We start from the raw sequence: 19,604 nt of genomic DNA on the forward strand, positions 1-19,604 counted from the left end.
CTCAATTTTTCTGTAAATCTAAAACTGTTCTAAAAAATAAGGTCTCCGTTTTTTTAATCAAAAATAAAACCCAGGTGGGGTGCGGTGGCTCACGCCTATAATCCCAGCACTTTGGGAGGCCTAGGTGGGTGGATCACGTGAGATCAGGAGTGCGAGACCAGCCTAGCCAACATGGTAAAAATCCATCTCTACCAAAAAATACAAAAATTAGCCGGGTGTGGTGGCATGCACCTGTAGTCCCAGCTCCTCAGGAGACTGAGGCAGGAGAATCACTTGAACCTGGGAGGGAGAGGCTTCACTGAGCTGAGATCGTGCCACTGTACTCCATCCTGAGCAACAGAGTGACACCCTGTCTCCAAATAAATAAATAAACTCAAACCATCATATCATAAAGTGTTAAACCAAGACCTTCCAAAATAATATCTAGTCATTGTTCTAACTTTGTACTTTAATTTAAAAAATTCAGTGTTGTCCAGGTGTGGTGGCTCATGCCTGTAATCCCAGCACTTTGGGAGGCCAAGGCGGGTGGATCACTTGAGGTTAGGAGTTCGAGACCAGCCTGGGCAACATGGTGAAACTCTGTCTCTACTGAAAATACAAAAATTAGCTGGGCGTGGTGGTGATCACCTGTAATCTCAGCTACTCAAGAGGCTGAGGCAAGTGAATCGCTTGAACCTGGGAGGTGGAGGTTGCAGTGAGCCAAGATTGCTCCACTGTACTCCAACCTGGGCAACAGAGTGACACTGCATCTCAAAAAAAAAAAAAAAAATTAAAAATTAAATGTTAAATCATTTTGTCTTTATCTTTTAAAATTTCTATTGTGTGTATGTTTCTGGTATACATAATAAATACAGAGATGCAACGTGAGTTTTTAATATATTCATATTTGGGATATGCTAATTTTTACTGATATTATGGAACAAAATGATTAGAGGGATGTATATGTGTATTAAATAAGTCAAAAACGAGGGTTTTTGTTTTGTTTTTTTTTTGAGATAGAGTCTCGCTCTGTCTCCCAGGCCGGAGTGCGGTGGCGTGATCTCAGCTCACTGCAACCTCTGCCTCCCCACTTCAAGTAATTTTCCTGCCTCAGCCTCCCAAGTAGCTGGAACTACAGGCGCCCGACACCACGCCCAACTAATTTTTTTTTTTTTTTTGTATTTTTAGTAGAGACAGGGTTTCACCACGTTGGCCAGGCTTGTCTCCAACTCCTGACCTCAAGTGATTTGCCCGCTACGGCCTCCCAAAGTGTTAGGATTACAAGCATGAGCCGCCACACCCAACCAAACACTGGGGTTTCTTAGAGGCAGTCATGAGAATAAAGCCCATGAACTGTGATATAATTATAACAGCCTATTCTTATGTCAAGATAAATAAATAACATAAAAACCCATAAGCTTAAGTAAAAGTCTATGTAATAACTTACAGACAATGCATCAGTTTTCAGTTTCTTCTTAGAATCAAACATTAAATAAATAAATATGGTATTGTAATTTTCAAATATGTGGTAACTTACATTTTCAATCAATCACCTTGAATTTATGTATCTGCTTCAGTGGACATGCCTAGAATAGTTAATATGTGAAAGATTCCACATTCCTTTTCATTGAATGCTGTAGTCCTTACTTGTAATAACTATTCCCAAAGAACAATGCTAAGCCATTACAGTGTTCTTATTTTTTTAAATTTTCTTTAAGGAGCTTAACATAAGTTGGATGCATATTCCCCCTTTTCAATACCATAAACTCATAATTTAGTCAGGTTAAAATACCCTATATTTTTATACTCTCTGGAATTTCCCAGTGCCACAGCAGTAAAAATTAGATTTGCAGTGTATTCTGTACATCAGTCTCTAAAGTACTCACAGGAAAGGTACTTTTTAGTTTATTCTAGTTTTATAGGTTCATGGACTGTAACCAAGCTTTGGAAGAAACTATTGTCAGTTTCACTTAGAAATTAACTACTGTAGGAATACTCAAGTATTAATTTTAAAGACTCTTATTCAAAATGCCTCTTGATTATTGAACGCCCATTTTTGTATTTTTTATTTTTTTCATTTTACTTTAAGTTCTGGGATACATGTGCAGAGCGTGCAGGTTTGTTACATAGGTATACATGTGCCATGGTGGTTTCCTGCACCCATCAGCCTGTCATCTAGGTTTTAATTGAATGCCAATTTTTAAAAAACAGAATTAGAGGGGGAAAAAAACCTACTATGCTTTTGTAGTTTTGAAGCTAAAGGAAATAACTTTATAGAGAAAAAAATAGAGGAAATCGCTCAATAGAAAAAATATCTTGCTGTAAAATTAGTTTACCTGGAAACCCCCAAAACTTTCCCCAGGAGTTTTTATTGGGAGAAGTATGGGTCATAATGAAATTTATTCTATCATGAAAATGAAACCATTTTATATATAAGGAGGAGAGAGAATGATGCTGTTATAATTCACAGACTTGGAGTTCTGGAAAATATTAAATCAGTCATTTGCCTCTAGCTAAACAGAATTTCACCCTTCAGAATCATCCAGGCAGATAATAATCTTAATTTGTTTGGAGAGCTTCTGAAATGGAATTCCATACTCTTGGTAGCTTAGTATCTGCTATGGATTGAATTACTGTGTCTCCCCAAAATTCATATGTTGAAGTCCTAACCCCCAATGTGACTATATTTGGAGATAGGCCCTACAAGGATTAAAGGTTAAATGAGGTCAAAATAAAGATTAAATGAGGTCAAAAGGGTTGGGCCCTAATATGAAGGGGCTGGTGTCCTTATAAGAAGAAGAGACACCGGAGCTCACTATGTGAGGACACAGCAAGAAGACGGCCATCTGAAAACCAGGAAGAAAGCCATTACCAGAAACTGAATCAGCTGGCACCTCAATCTTACTTTCCAGCCTCCAGTACTGTGAGAAAATATCTGTTATTTAAGCCATCTAGTCCTGGTATGTTGGTCTGCTAGGGCCAGGTAATTGCCTACAGAGTAACTCCCTACACTTACCTTTTAGGACAGGCATATGGGTTTCTTTGGAAAGGAAGCCCATCATTGATATCACATAGTGGAACTTAAAAAGAACTAGAGGACAAATCATAGATATTTCCTAAGAAAATAAAGGTAAAGAAGAAACCCTTTGTCACTTACAGGAAAGCTTCACCTCCTCAAGTAGTCTGATATTAGGTTGATGATTCTCTCACAGCCTGACCTTGTCTCCATGGTAGTCACAAGGAAAAGCATTACCCTACTGTGATGATTAATATTCAGTGTTAACTTGATTGGATTGAAGGATGCAAAGTATGGTTCCTGGGTGTGTCTGTGAGGGTGTTTGTTCCAAAGGAGATTAACATTTGAGTCAGTGGACTGGGAAAGGCAGACCCACCGTCAATCTGGGTGGCTAGAATAAAAAAAATCTAGAATAAAAGCAGGCAGAAGAACGTGAAAAGACTAGACTGGTTTAGTCTTCTGACCTACATCTTTCCCCTGTGCTGGATGCTTCCTGCCCTCAAACGCTGGACTCCACGTTCTTCAGCCTTAGGACTTGGACTGGCTTCCTTGCTCCTCAGCTTGCAGACAGCCTATTGTGGGATGTCACCTTGTGATCATGTGGGTCAATACTCCTTAATAAACTCCCCTTTATATATACATCTATCCTATTAGTTTTGTCTCTTTAGAGAACCATAACTAATATACCTACTATTACCAAAAACTCTACTTGTGAGAAGGTAGATTGTCAACCTTATCTTTAAAAATCATACCAGGATATTACTGGCAAAGTCACAAGGGCTTTCTGGATCTTCTGCTAGTATTTTGTCTCACACATTTTTCTTTTGTCTTGGTCCAGAATTTAGGGATAAGAATGTATAAAATTTAATCACTATTGCATCATTCCTGTAGACCTTGGCAGCCAGAATCCACCTTAAAATAGTGGTCTTCAAGTGATTCCCCTGCCTTGGCCTCCCAAAGTGCTGGGATGGCAGGCATGAGCAACCATGCCCAGCCTTCATCAATAGATTTTGAAAGAAATGTTTATAATCAAATTTTACTAAGTATATGTAACAATTACCAACATTTAAATACACTGTTATGATCAGATTTTTATGGCTAATGTTACAATGAAACTTTCAAGTAAATTTAAGTAATAAAAGACCTTCAAACATAAAAATATATTGCATTAAGTATAATTCTGCAAATGGGAAACAGGAAATTCAATAAGAAAAAGGCATGATGTAAAATTATAGTTTTTTATGAATGATAATTTCTAATGTGTTAGATTCTATTGGAAATAAGTCATGATTATTTTAAAATATCTGTAATACAATTGAAATTATATCCTTTAAAACTAAGTTTCCAATAGAAAATTTTAGTTTATATATAATGTACATATTTTGGGGGACATGTGATAATACATTCATATAGTAAAGATCAACTCAGTGTAATTGGGATGTCCATCACCTTAAATATTTGTCTTTTTTTATGCTAGAAACATTCAAATTCTCTTTTAGCTATTTTGGACTATACAATATAGATTATTGTAACTACTAATCTATCAAACACTATGTCTTATTTCTTCCATCAAACTATATATTTTTACCCATTAATCAACATTTCTTCATTCCTCCTCCTCCCCACTCTTCCCAACCTCTGGTAATCACCAGTCTACTCTCATGAGATCCACTTTTTTTTGTCTCCCACATATGATTGAGAACATGAAATGTGTGGCTTTCTGTGCTTGGCTTATTTCAGTTAGCATAATGATCTCCAGTTTTTTTTCATGTTGCTGCAAATGACAGGATTTCATTCTTTTTTGTGGCTGAATAACATTCTATTGTGTATATATATCACTTTCTTTCTTTCTTTCTTTCTCTTTGTTTCTTTCTGTCTGTCTCTCTCTCTTTCTTACTTTTGACAGGGTCTCATTTATGTTGCCCAGGCTGCTGGTCTTGAACTCCTGGCCTCAAGTGATTCTCCTCCCTCAGCCTCCAGAGTAGCTGGAAACACAGGCATGCACCACCACGCCCAGCTAATTTTTTATGTTTTGTAGAGATGAGGTCTCCTTGTGTTGCCTAGGCTGGTCTTGAACTCTTCACTTTGTTGATTGTTTCCTTTGCAGTGCAGAAGCTTTTTAGTGTGATGTAATCCCATTCTGTTTTTGCTTTGGTTGCCTGTGCTTTTAAGGTCTTACACAAAATAATCTTTGTCCAGACCAATGTCCTGGAGCATTTCCCCATTGTTTTCTTCTAGTAGTTTTCATAGTTTCAGGTCTTCGATGTAAGTCTTTACTCTATTTTGATTTTATTTCTGTACGTGGTAAGAGGGATCTAGTTTTATTCTTCTGCATATGGTTATTCTGTTTTCCCATTACCATTTATTGAAGAGACTCTCCTTTCCCAATTGTATGTTCTTAGCACCTGTACCAAAAATGAGTTGACTGTAAATGTATGCATTTATATCTGGGTTCTCTCTTCTGTTCCACTGGTCTATGTGTCTGTTTTCAGGCCAGTAGCATGCTGATTTTGATTACTATCATTCTGTAGCATATTTTGAAATCAAGCAATGTGATGCCTCCAGCTTTGTTCAGCTTTGTTCTTTCTTTTTTTTTTTTTTCTTAGTGTCTTGCTCTGCTACCCAGGCTGGAGTGCAGTGGCATAGTTTACTACAGCCTTAAAGTCCAGGGCTCAGAGGATCCTCTTGCCTCAGCCTCCTGAGTAGTTAGGACTACAGGCACATGCTACCATGCCCAGCTAATTTTCTTTTTAATTTCTTGTAGTGACAGAGTCTCACTGTGTTGCCCAGGCTGGTCTCAGACTGCTAGCTTCAAGCAAATCCTACTGTCTTGGCCTCTCAAAGCGCTAGGATTACAGGCATGAACCACTGTGCTTGGCCAACTTTTCTTCTTACGAGGACATACAGTTGTCCCTCAGTATCCATGGGGGATTGATTCCAGGACCCCTCATGAATACCAAAATCTGAGGATGTTCAGTTCCTCATATCAAGTGGTGTAGCATTTGCATATAACCTATGCACATCCTCCCATATAGTTTAAATCATCTCTAGATTACTTATAATACCTAATGTAGTGTAAATGTTATGTAAATAGTTGTTAAACTTTTTATTTGTATTACTTTTTATTGTATTATTTTTAATTGTTTTTTTCTGAATTAAAAAAAAAATCTTCAGTTGGTTGAATCCACAGATGTAGAACCGGCAGATACAGGGAGCTGACTGCAATCCCACTGGATTAGGGTCCTACCCTTATGATCTCATTTAACCTTAATTGCTTTTCCTTAGAGGCCTAATCTCCAAATACAGTCACATTGGGGGTTAGAGCTTCAACATATGAATGGTGGGGGAGGGGCCCAAACATTCAGTCCATAATATTTATTGATCTTTATATACCTTATTCTTAACCCAGTGTATAGTATACAGTGCTCCTTAATAAATTTTTATTACATGATTTAATATTAATTCCTTATGTCAGTATTGTAATGGCCATATAGTATGGCAGAGAAAAAAATAGCTATGTAACCTTAGGCAAGTTATTTAACATTTCTGAGCCTCAGTTTCTTTGATGCAAAATCTGGATAGTACCTGCTGTCTTATAAATATAAGGATTAGAAGGGAGGTGTGTCAAAGGTCCAAAACAGTGCTTGTGAAATTATCACTGTATCTAATACTTGCTTAGCACTTTATAGTTTATGAAGCACCTTTCATACACCATCCCACTGAGTTAAGACCTGAACTGGTCAGAGCACCAAGCCTAGTGTTCTTTCCACTATATAGAATGATCTAAGACCTCATGGAACATGTTAATTTTAAGTAACCTTGGACTTCACTAGGTCATAATTTCTGTTTTATCCAACAAAGTAACATACTGAATTGGTCTGGTCCTTGGGGCAGTCAAGAGGCCAGAATAAGAAATCTTCCTGATAGAGAGAGAAAACTGTTAGGTGTTTTAATAGGTATTCTCCTGCAAAATTAATCAGCTACTTGCAATTTCCTTACATTATTTTTCATATAATTTAGTCAAAGCTTTGTGGATAAACCCAATCATGGACACTAGGTGGCACCACAAGACCTTGCCCTGAGCCAGTTCCTGTCAGCCCAAATAGCTCTTCCCCACCATTAGAGCCTAAAGATTTTTAGCAGTCTGGAATGAAGAAAACGTAGAGAAATCTTCCTTTTCTGTGTAGAAAGAATCTATAAAGAAGTTTTCTTTCTAAGGGATTGATTTCCTACTGTGAATAGTATGTAGAAGAATAAGGCTGTCACAGCAAACTACAGCCAGGAGAGTTGAACTGAGTCCAAATGCTGCTACTTAACAGCTGGTTTTCTTGGAGAAAGTCTATTTCCTGCCCTGTGTGCATCTCTCTGGATTACTGGGAGGACCAAATGAAGTCGCATATGAGAACTGCCAAGTACTACAATTAAAAACACTGATTCGGGCCGGGTGCGGTGGCTCACGCCTGTAATCCCAGCACTTTGGGAGGCCAAGGCAGGCAGATCACGAGGTCAGGAGATCAAGACCATCCTGGCTAACACGGTGAAACCCTGTCTCTACTAAAAATACAGAAAATTAGCCAGGCATGGTGGTAGGCGCCTGTAGTCCCAGCTACTTGGGAGGCTGAGGCAGGAGAATGGTGTGAACCCAGGAGGCGTAGCTTGTAGTGAGCCAAGATTGCACCACTGCACTCCAGCCTGGGCAACAGAGTGAGACTCCGTCTCAAAAAATAAAAAATAAAAAAAACACTGATTCGGCCGGGCACAGTGGCTCACGCTTGTAATCCCAGCACTTTGGGAGGCCGAGGTGGGCGGATCATGAGGTCAGGAGTTCCAGACCAGCCTGGCCAATATGGTGAAACCCCGTCTCTACTAAAAAATATATATATATTTTTATGTATATATATATATATACACACATAAAAAAAACTAGCTGGGCGTGGTGGTGTGCGCCTGTAGTCCCAGCTACTCGGGAGGGTGAGGCAGGAGAATCGCTTGAACCCAGGAGGAGGAGGTTGCAGTGAGCCGAGATTGCACCACTGCACAGCACTCCAGCCTGGGCAATAGAGGGAGACTCCGTCTCAAAAAAAAAAAAAAAACAAAAAAACAAAAACACACTGATTCTTCCTGCCTCCAAAACTCTCCTCTTTGTGGGAGGCCCCACCCTTGGACCAGCTGTGGGCCTGTCTGCTGCCTTGGTCCCTGCCTACTTTTCAAGATCACTCTCAAACATTTATAAAGGACTTCAGCAACAGATCTATTAATTTCAGTGTTCACTCAAACAAACAAATGAAACAATCCGTAATGTCCACACCACTGGCTTTAACTTCTCTTCATCAGCTTAGTCCAGTGGCTACACTCTAGACCTTGTCATCATCCAGAAGTGGACCAATACCCTTAAAATAGTCAACTTTGGATTTCACTCTCTGTCAGGTCACCTCTCCCATTTGTTCATCAATTGCATTGTGACTTGCAGCTCCTTTGCTCCTTCCCTTTCTCCCTGTCAGCCCCCCTCTCTGCACACACCCCTGTACCCTCTTGCCTTTGCTGGTTACAGTAAGCAGCTACTCTTGTGAACACCTACAACTCTCTCACCCCTTTGTCCTAAGTGCCACCATCCCTCAACCCCTCAACCCTGGACCAGTTCAGCCATTTGTTTGAGGGAATGTGGATTATTGAGCTGTAAGTGCACAGCATAGAATAGAATTGCTACTCTGCCAGCAACTGGCTGTGCAATTCTGAGCAGGTTATTAATCCTCTGAGCATCAGTCTTGGGTATGTAGAAGGAAGAGAACATCTACCTATAGGAGAATTAAGAGAGGTAACAAGTAAAAAGATTTTTTGAAGTGTATGTTTATGCTTTTATCTTTTACATCATCCATACGTGACCTTTTCTCAGTGATCCAGAGGTCTCTGGAGAGCCAGCAGGTGAATGGGTAGGCTAGGATTATTAAAGTAAAAATATAAATGGAGTTAGTATAGTTTACTTCTAATATAGGTAAGAAACGATGCGAAAGGAAGAAAAGACTTTGAGACTCAAAACTAAAGTTCTGATCTGTAAGGCTTACAGATTATGCCAGAAAATAGTTTGGGAAGAGAATAGGGGAAAACCCACCACAATCAGAGAGGATAATGAGGACCAAGGATGAGGAGACTGAGCAGGGCACACCACAAAGAAAATGGGCAGGGAGAGCAGAGGAACTGGGCTTGTCCCTTTTCAAGAGTCCATCATGCACAGAAGCCCAAGAAACCAAGGTAGATCCCTTGACTCCCCAACAGTGAGGATGTGGAAGGACAATCCACAGCAGATATTTGTGTCATCCTCAAACCAACTACTGTCCTCATTAAAACACCATAAGACTATTGTTAGCCCTATTTTACTGAATAGGAAAGTGGCAGAGAGGATTTTAACCCAGGCAGCTGGCTTCAACAGCCATGTTCTTAAGCGCCATACCACGCTACCTCTTGATAAGCATCAATTCTCTATCCCCACCTCCAACTCCTCCTCTATTAAAAGCCAGGATGAAGGAGCACAGTTAGAAAAATTAGGCTACTGTGTGCTTCATGCTATTACTATTTAAAGCCTAAACTCAGCTGGGCCTTCGGTTCTGCTCCATCAGCTTATGTTCTTGCCCTGCTCCCTTCCGCAAGTCCTGCAATGGGTCTCTGAAGCCCTCATCGTTCAATGCCCTCTTGACTTTATGCAGTGAATTTGCCTGTGAGTCACAGAGAAAATCAGTGCCATTGAGGGCGAACTCTTAGCTTTTCTCTTTCCCCCAACTAAATTATCTTCAAGGGTGCTGTCTCAACCTCTTTTCCAGCCAGTTTCTGAGGAGGAGCTGTCTTTCCTATTTCAGACCATCCCCCCTCTTTCCCTTTCACATCCTCCAGGGTTTCCACTGAGTGCCTCTTTTTCCAGTATCTTCAGCCTCTCTCTGCTAAATTCTCTCAGCATAAACGAAGTCTTTTCTTCCTTTCGCATCGTTTCTATCCATAATTGTCCTAGACGTCAGAAACTGCACCCTGAACCCTGCACCCTGAACCAGTCCCTGAACCCTTCCTAAGTAGTGCTGAAATTTCACTAATTTATGAAGAAAAAAGAGAAAAATCATGGCTGGGCGCAGTGGCTCATGCTTGTAATCCCAGCACTTTGGGAGGCCGAGGGGGGCGGATCACGAGGTCAGGAGATCGAGACCACGGTGAAACCCCGTCTCTACTAAAAATGCAAAAAAAAATTAGCCAGGCGTGGTGGCGGGCGCCTGTAGTCCCAGCTACTCGGAGAGGCTGAGGCAGGAGAATGGCGTGAACCCGGGAGGCGGAGCTTGCAGTGAGACAACCTGGAGCCCGCTGAAATTATTCAAATTAGCCGATTCTAAGCCTGCTTACCCTTTCTCACCCATTCCTGAATGCACACATCACAATCAAGGCTCTTGCCCGTGCTTTTCCCTCACTCCTGCCTCCCAGCTGACCCTGGTGCTTCCTTGTGTGGCCCTGAATGCTGTGGTGTGTGCTCCTTCTTTTTGGGAACTGTGAGTAACAAACTATCCTTTCAATGGCAGTCATCTCCTGATCTATTGACCTCACTATACTTGAATGATAATAAAACCTGCATTTTAAAACAGGACCTTAATGAGTTGTTTATGTGGGTTCTATATATTGATATTTATTGGATTATATATTAAAATTGGGGAAATTTTTTATACTAATTTTTAAAAAAATAACTCATGTCACATTAGCATAAGTACCTTTTTTATATTGAAAACCTGTATTTTCCAAAACTGAAAAGTGGTGAGAAAAGTAACATTGTTCCGCAAATCTCTTTAATGTCTGCCTTAATAGAATGAAGCTAGATTTTTCAGGTCTGCTTCTGTATTCAAACAGCTGCAACATCACACTCTGGAAAACTCCACAATATATTCATGAGAGATTGAGAGTGAATAAGACAAATAACACTTAGTATTATTAAGAAATTGGTTTTGACCTCATAGATCCACTGAAGTATCACCAGACCACATTTAAGATTTTCTTGGCCAGGCGCGGTGGCTCACGCCTGTAATCCTAGCACTTTGGGAGGCCGAGGCGGGCAGATCACGTGAGGCCAGGAGTTCGAGACCAGTCTGGCTAACATGGTGAAACCCCGTTTCCACTAAAAATACAAAAAATTAGCCAGGTGTGGTGGTGCACACCTGTAATCCCAGCTACTCAGGAGGCTGAGGCAGGAGAATCACTTGAACCTGGGAGGCGGAAGTTGCAGTGAGTCAAGATCGTGCCATTGCACTCCACCTTGGGCAACAAGAGCAGAACTCCATCTCAAAAAAAAAAAGATTCTTTTCCAGTGGATAAATTCCTAGAAACAAGCAACCTCCCGAGATTGAACCAGGAATAAATAAAATCCCTGAATATTAAAATAACTTAGAGAGTGGAATTGGATTGTTTGTAACTCAAAGGATAAATGCTTGAGGGGATGGATACCCCATTCCCCATGATGTATTTATTTCACATTGCATGCCTGTATCAAAACATCTCATGTACCCCATAAATATAGACACCTACTGCGTACCCACACAAATTTTAAAAATAAAAAGGAAAAAAATCTCCAAACATACCAATAATGAGTAACACGATTGAATCAGTAGTAAAAAATCCCCACTCCAGATGGTGAATCCATCTGGTTTTGGGCTTTATTGGGGGGGGGGGTAAGATTTTTATTACTGAGCCAAATTCTACCAAACACATGAAGATAGATACCAAGAGGAGTTAATACCAGTCCTCATGAAACTATTCCAAAAAAGGAGGAAAGAATTCTCCCTACTCATTCTATGAGGCCAGTATCACTCTGATATGAAGAAATGGACAAGGACACAATAAAAAAAAAGAACTACAGACCAATATCCCTGATGAAATTAGATACAAAAAAAAAAAAACCCTCAACAAAATACCAGCAAATCGAATCCAATAACACATCAAAAAGATAATACACCAGGATTAGGTAGAATTTATCCCAGGGATGCAGGGATGGTTCAAACATATGCAAATCAATAAATGTGATACATCACATAAAGAGAATGAACAAATACCGAATGATCCTCTCAATAGATACGGAAAAAGCATTTGATAAAATTCAACGTCCCTTCATGATAAAAATCCTCAACAAACTAGGCATAGAAGGAGCATATCTTACCTTAATCAAGGCAGTATATGACGAACTTATAGCCAGCATCATACTTAACAGGGAAAACTTGAAAGCATTCCCTCTAAGAACTGGAACAAGACAGGGATATCCTCTTTCACCAAATCTTATTCAATATAGTACTGTAAGTTCTTGCCAGAGCAGTCAGGCAAGAGAAAAAAAGGCATCCAATTTGGAAAAGAGGAAGTCAAATAATTCCTATTTGCTGATGATATGGTTTTTGTTTTGTTTTTTTTTCTTTTTGAGATGAAGTCTCACTGTCACCCAGGCTGGAGTGCAGTGGTGCAATCTCGAGTCACTGCCACCTCCGCCTCCCAGGCTCAAGCGATTCTCCTGCTTCAGCCTCTCAAGTAGCTGGGATTACAGGCACCAGCCACAACACCTGGCTAATTTTTGTATTTTTAGGAGAGACAGGATTTCACCATTTTGGCCAGGCTGGTCTCAAACTGCTGACCTCAGGTGATCCACTGGTCTCAGCCTCCCAAAGTGCTGGGATTACAGGTGTAAGCCACCACACCTGGCCTGGTGATATGATTTTATATCTAGAAAATCCTAGAGACTTCACCAAAGAAACCTCTTAGATTTGATAAATGAATTCAGTAAAGCTTCAGGATACAAAATTAATGTACAGAAATCAGTAGTGTTTGTCTACATCAATGATTTAGCTGAGGACCAAATTAAGGAGGCAATTCTATTTACAACAGCTACAACAAAATAAAATACCTAGAAATATATTTAACAAGTGAGGTGAATAATTTCTATAAGGAGAACTACAAAATACTGATAAATGAAATTGTAGATGACACAGATGGAAAAATATCCCATGCTCATGGATTAGAAGAATCAATATCATTAAAATGACTGTACTACCTGGCTAACATGGTGAAACCCCGTCTCTACAAAAAATACAAAAAAATAGCAAGGCGTGGTGGTGGGTGCCTGTAGTCCCAGCTACTCGGGAGGCTGAGGCAGGAGAATGGCATGAACCCAGGAGGTGGAGCTTGCAGTGATCCCAGATCATGCCACTGCACTGCAGCCTGGGCGATAGAGCAAGACTCTGTCTCAAAAAAATAAATAAATAAATAAAAATAAATAAACACATAGATCAATGGAGCAGAACAGGTAACTCAGAAATAAAGTCACATACTTACAACCAACTGATCTTTGACAAAGTCAACAAAAATATATGCTGGGGAAAGGACACCCTATTCAATAACTAGTGCTGAGGAAACTGGATAGCCATATATAGAAGAATGAAACTGGAGCCATACATTTTACCATATGCAAAAATTAGTAACTCAAGTTGGATTAAAGACCCAAACACAAGAGCAGAAACTAAAAATCCTAGAAGAAAGTAACCCCATTTAAAAAATGGGCAAAGGGCCGCACCGGCTCTGGGCTCTCCGTGACTTATCGCTTCATTTTCCTCCACTGCAGCATCTATGGTGGTGGTGAAGACCCTAAACCCCAAGGCCAAGGTGGCCCGAACAGAGGCGGCCTAGCGGTCAACATCAGTATAACGTGGGGTCTGCAGGACATGCTGAGAACCAACATGGGGCCCAAGGACACCATGAAGATGCTTGTTTCTGGCACTGGAGACATCAAGCTTACTAAAGATGGCAATGTGCTTCACAAAATGCAAATTCAACACGCAACAGCTTCCTTAATAGCAAAGGTAGCAACAGCCCAGGATGATATAACTGGTGATAATACAACTTCCAATGTCCTAATCGTTGAAGAGCTACTGAAACAGGTGGATCTCTACATTTCTGAAGGCCTTCATCTCAGAATAATTACTGAAGGATTTGAAGTTGCAAAGGAAAAGCTCCTTCAGTCTTTGGAAAAAGTCAAAGTAAGGAAAGAGATGGACAGGGAAACACTTATAAATGTGGCCAGAACATCTCTTCGTACTAAAGTTCATGCTGAACTTGCAGATGCCTTAACAGAGGCTGTAGTGGACTCCATTTTGGCCATTAAAAGACAAGATGAATCTATTGATCTCTTCATGGTTGTGATCATGGAGATGAAACATACATCTGAAACTGATACAAGCTTTATCAGAGGGCTTGTTTTGGACCATGGAACACGGCATCCTGATATGAAGAAAAGGGTGGAGGATGTATACATTCTCAAATGTAACGTGTCATTTGAATATGAAAAAACATAAGTGAATTCTGGCTTTTTTTTACAAGACTGCAGAAGAGAGAGAAAAACTCATAAAAGCTGAAAGAAAATTCATTGAAGAGTTAAAAAATAGAACTGAAAGTCTGTGGTGATCCAGATAAAGGATTTGTTGTTATTAACCAAGAGGGAATTGACTCCCTTTCCTTAGATGCTCTTGCAAAAGAAGGCATAGTCACTCTGCACAGAGCTAAAGGAGAAATATGGAGAGGCTGACTCTTGCTTGTGGTGAGGTAGCCCTGAATTCTTTTGATAACCTAACTCCCGACTGCTTAGGACATGCAGGACTTGTATATAAATATACATTGAGAGAAGAGAAGTTCACCTTTATTGAGAAATGTAACAATACTAGCTCTGTCACATTATTGATCAAAGGACCAAATAAGCACACACTCATTCAGCTCAAAAGATGAAGTAAGGGATGGCTTGAGGGCTGTCGAAAATGCTATTGATGAGGGCTGTGTGTTTCCAGGTGCTGGTGCTGTGGAGGTAGCAATGGCAGATGCCTTGGTTAAATGTAAGCCCAGTGTAAAGGGCAGGGCACAGCTTGGAGTCCAAGCATTTGCTGATGTGTTGCTCATTATTCCAAAGGTTCTTGCTCAGAACTCTGGTTTTGACCTGCAGGAAACATTAATTAAAATTCAAGCATAATGTTCAGAATCAGGTCAGCTTGTGGGTGTGGACCTGGACACAGCTGAGCCAATGGTAGCAGCAGAAGTAGGCATGTGGGATGACTATTGTGTAAAGAAACAGCTTCTTCACTCCTGCACTGTGATTGCCACCAACATTCTCTTGGTTGATGAGATCATGCAAGCTGGAATGTCTTCTCTGAAAGGTTGAATTGAAGTTTCCCCTGTATCTGAATCTTGAAGACTCTGAGAAGTGATGCAGAGGAATACAGCTGTGGAATTTTTGTCCAAGCTTCAAATGATTTTCAGAGGAATTTTCCCATATGAAAAAAAGGAGAGAACACTGGCATCTGTTGAAATTCAGAAGTTCTGAAATTATAATTACAGTATTTTTTTTAATTGCACTGAAGTGTACACACATAAAGCAGGTCTTTTACCCAGTGAACAGGATATTTTGATTTAGTGGCAGTGACATAAAATCCTATTAGATAAACATGTTACCTACCTTGTTATTAAATATTCCTTGAAAAAAAAATGAGCAAAGGACAGGAACAGACATTTCTCAAAAGAAGACATGCAAGTGACCAACAAGCATATGAAAAAATGCTCAACATCACTAATCATCAGAGAAATGCAGATTAAAATCATAATGAGATACCATCTTATGCCACCCAGAATGGCTATCATTAAAATGTCAGAAGACGAAAGATGTTGGCAAAGATGTAGAGAAAGGGGAATGTTTTACGCATTGTTGGTGGGGATGTAAATTAGCACAACCTTTATGGAAAACAATATGGAGATTTCTCAAAGAACTAAAATAGAACTACCATTTGACCCAGCAATCTCACCAGTAGGTATATACCTGAAGGGACGGAAATCAACATATCAAAAAGATACTTGTACTCAGATGTTTATCACAGCACTATTCACAATAGCAAAGATATATACTTAAACTAAGTGTCCATCAGCCGAAGATTGGATCAAGAATATGTGATGTGTGTGTATGTATATGTGTATATATATATATACATATACACACACTCATCATGGAATACTACTCTGCCATAAAAAAGAATGAAGTCTTCTTTTGCAGCAACGTGGATAGAACTGGAGGACATTATCCTAACTGAAATAACTCAGAAAGTCAAATATTGCATGTTCTCACTTATAAGTGGCAGCTAAACAGTAGGAACATATGGACACACAGAGTAAAATAATAGACACTGAAGACTGCACAAGGTGGGAGTGTGGGAGGGGAATGAGGGTTGTTAAATCACCTATTGAGCACAGTGTTCACTATTCAGCTGATGGGTACACTAAAAACCCAGACTTCACTACTATGCAAAATCTGTACTTTTGTCCCCTAAATATGTTTTAAAAATTTTTTTAAAGATTGTCTTCTTTGGATGGGCACGGTGGCTCACACCTGTAATCCCAGCACTTTGGGAGGCAAAGGCGGGTGGATCACCTGAGGTCGGGAGTTTGAGACCAGCCTGACCAACATGGAGAAACCCCATCTCTAATAAAAATACAAAGTTAGCCGGGTGTGGTGGCACATGCGTGTAATCCCAGCTACTCAGGAGGCTGAGACAGGAGAATAGCTTGAACCTGGGAGGCGGAGGTTGCGGTGAGCCGAGATCATGCCATTGCACTCCAGCCTGGGCAACAAGAGCAAAACTCTGTCCAAAAAAAAAAAAAGATTGTCTTCTTCATTTTTTGAATGGTCATAATCTTAATGCAGGTCCTCTAGAAAACAGAGCATTATACTTTGAGAGGTGAAAACCCAGAAAAAAGAGTGAGAGAAAAAAGAGATTTGAGGCAAGGAAAAGAGCTGGAGCAAAGTGACACAACGTGCTACTGTGTTGGCTACCACTTCATACAAAACTTCAAAAAACAAACACAAAGATATGGCAGGTCATTCAGCCACATGTGCTGCCTAGCACATGAGAATTCTCCAGAACGGCTGCAAGGAAGAACTGCATCTCAGAGTTTCCACGGGAGGGAGAATCTTGCTGCCTGCCTCCCTCTATTTCCTAGTTCCTATTAATCAAGGGTCTCTCCACAGAAAGCTAGCTCATCTACATTTTTGAGTAGTTTCATCAAGCCCTTCAGCAGCCACTCAGGAGGCCAAACTCAGTTCTGCATGGTGTATGCAGTGTTTCATCCAAGCCCAGAGTTGGGGCGTGATGCAGTACATAGGGCATGTGAATTCGAAAAGAAGTCAGATTATCCCTTTTCAAGCCTGGGCATTCTACTCAGATTTCAGCTAGCCTGACAAAGATGGTAGAGAAGGCTCAGTCTGGGAAGTGGGTGAAACCTTCAGAAGGAAAGAGAGGCTGGGCACAGTGGTTCATGCCTATTAATCCTAGCACTTTGGGAAGCCAAGGCAGGAGGATTGCTTGAGCCCAGGAGTTTCAGATCAGCTTGGGCAACATGGCAAAACCCTGACTCTACCAAAAATTTAAAAACTTTAAAAGGCTGCAGGGCAGTCGAGGGAAACAGTCTGAAAGTGTCTAACATTGTAAATGACATTTGTATAATGCTCAGAACTACTGCTCTAAGTACAGAGGTGGCTCTCCTAAAGTGGTAACATTTCTTGAAAGGAATATAATCTATGAAGATCATTGGGAGAGTACATTTTAATAGTCATATAAATAATCACATTTTAAATGAAATATAATGAACATATGTAGTAACTGAATAACATAATTTATCCAACTTGAACCTTGACAGATGAGTCTTAGCCTATAGCAACTAGTCTTAGCCTATAACAAATATGATGCAACAGATAGTATGCTTGATATTCATTGTATCCAACTCTCAATGCTATTTAATACACTGTATTATTCAGACTCCATTTTGCTTAAAAATCAGTTGGAGTGAATTATACTACAGTTTGTTTTGCTAATGAAATATGTAAAAGCTTTCAAATCACTGTGAAAAGAATGAGAACCCGAGATAAATTCATAATGGCAGTCAATTGAGAGATAGCTCTTCCAGATAATGTTTCATTAAAGTTAACACTGGAAAATGGCTGGAGATGGAAGCTGGCATGGGTTTTGCTTATTACAAGACCATTTTGCACTTGTTATTTTGAAGAACAAAAAGTATGAGCTCTACTAGTTAATACTCAAAAACAAGGAAAATCATTGCTTCCTGCTAACGGTCTTAAATATTGAACTATGGAACATCTTTGTTTCCATTGAATCTCTCTTGAGATTTCAAATTACTTATTCCTGTTGTATTCATTGTGACTTTCAAGGTTTATCACATGACTTGCCATGGGTGTGTGTATATGTGTGTTTAGAGAGTAGTTATTTCAAGTGGCTTGTGGAAGAGCAGAAATCCTCAGCAAACAATATTGAAACTGTGTCAACAATTGAGAATGTATATGTAAGTTGTCACCTTTAAAGCAAACTGGAGTCTTTCAACTGAACAAGACAAAGTATATTAGGCATGGCTGCGGGAGCAGCATTCCCCAAGGCCTTACCAGAGGTAAAGCATTACCTACAAATCCCATGAAGTGGAGGCAGATAATGGAGAATGCAATTCTAATGGCCAGAAGTCACACCAAACTATTTCTCATGCAGCTCTCTAAGATCCACACAGTTTATCATGTCCCCTTGATTCAAAATTCATTCTTTTGCTGATACCTAAACACCCATGACTTTCAAATATTAATCTCCAACCCCAATGTCTCTACAAGTTCCAGACCATATATTCACAGTAGGACCTCAAAATCATCATGCCTCAAAAAGAATCTATCACCTATCCTTGCAAGTCTACCTTCCTTTCTATAGTTTCTATTTTAGTTGATCATATTGCAATCCACTTACTCTCTTAAGCTAGTCATTTCATACATCCCTTCAAAAATATTTTTTTGTATGGTAGGCCCTGGGGATACAACAGTAAACAAAGCAAAATCCCTTTCCTCATGGATCTTACATTCCAGTGAAATAGACAATAAATTGTGTGTGTATGTGTGTGTCAAGTTCAGTGGAAAAAAATGAAGGAGAATAAAGGGGTAGTGACTGACAGATATTGTTTGTTGTTGTTGTTGTTTTTACTTTGAGTTCCGGGATACATGTGCAGAACTCACAGGTTACATAGGTGTGTATGTGTGCTGTGGCGGTTTGTCACATAGGGGTATGTGCGCTGTGGCGGTTTGTCACATAGGTGTGTGTACTGTGGCAGTTTGTCACATGGGGTGTGTGTGCTGTGACACTGTCACATAGGTGTGTGTGTGCTGTGGCGGATTGTCACATAGGGGTGTGTGTGCTGTGGCAACTTGTCACATAGCTGTGTGTGCTGTGGCAGTTTATCACAGAGGGGTGTGTATGCTGTGGCGGTTTGTCACACAGGGGTGTGTGTGCTGTGGCGGTTTGTCACACAGGGGTGTGTGTGCTGTGGCGGTTTGTCACACAGGGGTGTGTGTGCTGTGGTGGTTTGTCACATAGGGGTGCATGTGCTGTGGCGGTTTGTCACATAGGTGTGTGTGCACGCCGTGGTGGTTAATTACATAGGTGTGTGTGTACTGTGGTGGTTTGCTGCACCTATTGACCCATTCTCTAAGTTCTCTCCCCTCCGTGACCCCCAGATTTTCTGTTTGACATAG

The 19,604-nt window shown here is 40.2% G+C and overlaps 1 pseudogene; it reads left to right on the plus strand.

Moving 5' to 3' along the window:
- The first annotated feature begins 13,621 nt into the window (after window positions 1–13,621).
- On the plus strand, window positions 13,622–15,229 carry LOC129464492 (T-complex protein 1 subunit zeta-like; annotated as a pseudogene).
- The last annotated feature ends 4,375 nt before the right edge of the window (window positions 15,230–19,604 follow it).

The sequence above is a fragment of the Symphalangus syndactylus genome, chromosome 16 (genome assembly GCF_028878055.3).
Source record: "Symphalangus syndactylus isolate Jambi chromosome 16, NHGRI_mSymSyn1-v2.1_pri, whole genome shotgun sequence".
NCBI lineage: Eukaryota > Metazoa > Chordata > Mammalia > Primates > Hylobatidae > Symphalangus > Symphalangus syndactylus.